We start from the raw sequence: 5,228 nt of genomic DNA, 5'->3' as shown, positions 1-5,228 counted from the left end.
GGAGAATATACAAGAAATGTTTAACAAGGACCTAGAAGAACTAAAGAGCAAACAAACAATGATGAACAACACAATAAAAGAAATTAAAAATTCTCTAGAAGGAACCAAGAGCAGAATAACTGAGGGAGAAGAACGGATAAATGACCTGGAAAATAAAATAGTGGAAATAACTATTGCAGAACAGAATAAAGAAAAAAGAATGAAAAGAATAGAGGACAGTTTCAGGGACTTCTGGGACAACATTAAATGCACCAACATTCGAATTATAGGGGTCTCAGAAGAAGAAGAGAAAAAGAAAGGGACTGAGAAAATATTTGAAGGATTATAGTTGAAAACTTCCCTAATATGGGAAAGGAAATAGTTAATCAAGTCTAGGAAGCACAGAGAGTCCCATACAAGATAAATCCAAGGAGAAACATGCCAAGACACGTATAAATCAAACTACCAAAATTAAATACAAAGAAAAAATATTAAAAGCAGTAAGGGAAAAACAACAAATAATACACAAGGGAATCCCCATAAGGTTAAGAGCTGATCTTTCAGCAGAAACTCTGTAAGCCAGAAGGGAATGGCAGGACATATTTAAAGTGATGAAAGGGAAAAACCTACAACCAAGATTACTCTACCCGGGAAGGATCCTATTCAGATTCAACGGAGAAATTAAAACCTTTACAGACCAAAAGACAACCCTCAGAATGGGTGAAAATATTTGCAATTGAAGCAACTAAGAAAGGATTAATCTCCAAAATTTATAAGCAGCTCATGCAGCTTAATAACAAAAAAACAAACAACCCAATCCAAAAATGGGCAGAAGACCTAAATAGACATTTCTCCAAAGAAGATATACAGACTGCCAACAAACACATGAAAGAATGCTCAACATCACTAATTATTAGAGAAATGCAAATCAAAACTACAATGAGATATCATCTCACACCAGTCAGAATGGCCATCATCAAAAAATCTAGAAACAATAAATGCTGGAGAGGGTGTGGAGAAAAGGGAACCCTCTTACACTGTTGGTGGGAATGTAAATTGATACAGCCACTATGGAGAACTGTATGGAGGTTTCTTAAAAAACTACAAATAGAACTACCATATGACCCAGCCCAGGGATGGAAACGACCTAAGTGTCCATCATCAGATGAATGGATAAAGAAGATGTGGCACATATATACAATGGAATATTACTCAGCCATAAAAAGAAACAAAATTGAGCTATTTGTAATGAGGTGGATATACCTAGAGGCTGTCATAGAGAGTGAAGTAAGTCAGAAAGAGAGAGACAAATACCGTATGCTAACACATATATATGGAATTTAAGAAAAAACAATGTCATGAAAAACCTAGGGGTGAAACAGGAATAAAGACACAGACTTACTAGAGAATGGACTTGAGGCTATGGGGAGGGGGAAGGGTAAACTGTGACAAAGCGAGAGAGAGGCATGGACATATATACACTACCAAACGTAAGGTAGATAGCTAGTGGAAGCAGCCGCATAGCACAGGGAGATCAGCTCGGTGCTTTGTGACCTCCTGGAGGGGTGGGATAGGGAGAGTGGGAGGGAGGGAGATGCAAGCGGGAAGAGATATGGGAACATATGTATATATATAACTGATTCATTTTGTTGTGAAGCTGAAACTAACATACCATTGTAAAGCAATTATACTCCAATAAAGATGTTAAAATTAAAAAAAAAAAAACCTTTACAGACAAACAAAAGGTAAGAGAATTCAGCACTACCAAACCAGCTCTACAACGAATGCTAAAGGACCTTCTCTAAATGGGAAACACAGGAGAAGAAAAGGACCTACAAAAACAAACCCATAACAATTAAGAAAATGGTAATAGGAACATACATATTGATAATTACCTTAAATGTAAATGGATGAAATGATCCAACGAAAAGACATAGACTGGCTTAATGGACACAAAAACAAGACCTGTACATATGCTGTCTACAAGAGACCCACTTCAGACCTAGGGACACATAAAGACTGAAAGTGAGGGGATGGAAAAAGATATTCATGCAAATGGAAATCAAAAGAGAGCTGGAGTGCAATTCTCATATCAGACAAAATAGACTTTAAAATAAAGACTTAAAAGACAAAGAAGGACATTATCTAATGATCAAGGGATCAAACCAAGAGGAAGATATAACAATTGTAAATATTTATGCACCCAACATAGGAGCACCTCAAAACATAAGGCAAATGCTAACAGCCATAAAATAGGAAATCGACAGTAACACATTTATAGTAGGGGACTTTAAAACCCCACTAACAGCAATGGACAGATCATCCAAAATGAAAATAAATAAGGAAACACAACCTTTAAATGATACATTAAACAAGGTGAACTTAATTGATATTTATAGGACATTCCATCCAAACACAACAGAATACATCTTCTTCTCAAGTGCTCATGGAATATGCTCCAGGATAGATCTTATCTTGGGTCACAAATGAAACCTTGGTAAATTTAAGAAATTGAAATCGTATCAAGTATCTTTTCCGACCACAACGCTCTGAGACTAGATATCAATTACAGGAAAAAATACTGTAAAAAATACAAACCACATGGAGGCTAAACAATACACTACTTAATAACCAAGAGATCACTGAAGAAATCAAAGAGAAAATCAAAAAATAACTAGAAACAAATGACAATGAAAACACGAAGATCCCAAACCTATGGGATGTGGCAAAAGCAGTTGTAAGAGGGAATTTTATAGCAATACAATGCTACCTCAAGAAACAAGAAACATCTCAAATAAACAACCTAACCTTACACCTAAAGCAATTTGAGAAAGAAGAACCAAAAAAACCCAAAATTAGCAGAAAGAAGGAAATCATAAAGTTCAGATCAGAAATAAATGAAAAAAAATGAAGGAAACAATAGCAAAGGTCAATAAAACTAAAAGCTGGTTCTTTGAGAAGATAAACAAACTTGATAAACCATTAGCCAGATTCATCAAAAAAAAAGGGAGTAGACTCAAATCAATAGAATGAGAAATGAATAGGAGAAGTAACAACCAACACTGCAGAACTACAAAGGATCATGAGAGATTACTATAGGCAACTGCATGCCAATAAAATGGACCACCTGGAAGAAATGGGCAAATTCTTAGAAAAGCACAACCTTCTGGGACTGAACCCGGAAGAAATAGAAAATATACACACTGATATTGAGACAGTGATTAAAAATCTTCGAACAAACAAAAGTCCAGTACCAGATGGCTTCACAGGTGAAGTCTTTCAAACATTTAGAGAAGAGCTAACACCTATCCTTCTCAAAATCTTTCAAAATATAGCAGAGGGAGGAACACTCCCAAGTTCATTCTATGAGACCAACATCACCCTGATACCAAAACCAGACAAAGATGTCACAAAAAAAGAAAACTACAGGCCAATATCACTGATGAACATAGATGCAAAAATCCTCAACAAAATACTAGCAAAGAGAATCCAACAGCACATTAAAAGGATCATACACCATGATCAAGTGGGGTTTATCCCAGGAATGCAAGGATTCTTCAATATACGCAAATCAATCAATGTGATACACCATATTAACAAATTGAAGGAGAAAAAAACATATGATCATCTCAATAGGTGCAGAAAAAGCTTTTGACAAAATTCAACACCCATTTATGATAAAAATCCTCCAGAATGTAGGCTTAGAGGGAACTTACCTCAACGTAATAAAGGACATATATGACAAATCTGCAGCCTACATCATTCTCAATGGTGAAAAACTGAAACCATTTCCACTAAGATCAGGAACAAGACAAGGGTGCCCACTATCACCATTATTATTCAACATAGTTTTGTCAGTTTTAGCCACAAAAATCAGAGAAGAAAAAGAAATAAAAAGAATCCAAATTGGAAAAGAAGTAAAACTGTCACTGTTTGCAGATGACATGATATATACATAGAGAATCCTAAAGATGCTACTAGAAAACTACTAGAGCTAATCAATGAATTTGGTAAAGTAGCAGGATACAAAATTAATGCACAGAAATCTCTTGCATTCCTATACACAAATGATGAAATATCTGAAAGAGAAATTAAGGAAACACTCCCTTTTACCACTACAACAAAAAGAATAAAATACCTAGGAATAAACCTACCTAAGGAGACAAAAGACCTGTATGCAGAAAACTATAAGACACTGATGAAAGAAATTATAGATGATACAAACAGATGGAAGGATATACCATGTTCTCGGATTGGAAGAATCAACATTGTGAAAATGACTCTACTACCCAATGCAATCTACAGATTCAATTCAATCCCTATTAAGCCACCAGTGGTATATTTCACAGCACTAGAACAAAAAATTTCACAATTTGTATGGAAACACAAAAGACCCCGAATAGCCCAAGCAATCTTGAGAAAGAAAAATGGAGCTGGAGGAATCAGGCTCCTGGACTTCAGACTATACTACAAAGCTACAGTAATCAAGACAGTATGGTACTGGCAAAAAAACAGAAATATAGATCAATGGAACATGATAGAAAGCCCAGAGATAACCCCACGCACATATGGTCACCTTATCTTTGATAAAGGAGCCAGGAATATACAATAGAGAAAAGACAGCCTCTTTAATAAGTGGTGTTGGGAAAACTGGACAGCTACAAGTAAAAGAATGAAATTAGAACACACTGTAACACCATACACAAAAGTAAACTCAATATGGATTAAAGACCTACATGTAAGGCCAGACAGTATAAACTCTTAGGGGAAAACATAGGCAGAGCACTCTATGACATAAATCACAACAAGATCCTTTTTGACCCACCTCCTAGAGAAATAGAAATGTAAACAAAAATAAACAATTGGGACCTAATGCAACTTAAAAGCTTTTGCACAGCGAAGGAAACCATAAACAAGACCAAAAGACAACCCTCAGAATGGGAGAAAATGTTCACAAATGAAGCAACTGACAAAGGATTAATCTCCAAATTTTACAAGCAGCTCATGCTGCTCAACATCAAAAAAACAAACAACCCAATTAAAAAATGGGCAGAAGACCTAAATAGACATTTCACCAAAGAAGATACACAGATTGGCAACAAACATATGAAAGAATGCTCAACATCACTAATCATTAGAGAAATGCAAATCAAAACTATAATGAGTTATCACCTCACACCAGTCAGAATGCCCATCACCAAAAAATCTACAAACAATAAATGCTGGAGAGGTGTGGAGGTTTGCACAGT

The sequence above is a fragment of the Leucopleurus acutus genome, assembly GCF_964270905.1.
Source record: "Leucopleurus acutus genome assembly, chromosome: 4".
Classification (NCBI taxonomy): Eukaryota; Metazoa; Chordata; class Mammalia; order Artiodactyla; family Delphinidae; genus Leucopleurus; species Leucopleurus acutus.
This window is presented reverse-complemented; position numbering follows the sequence as displayed.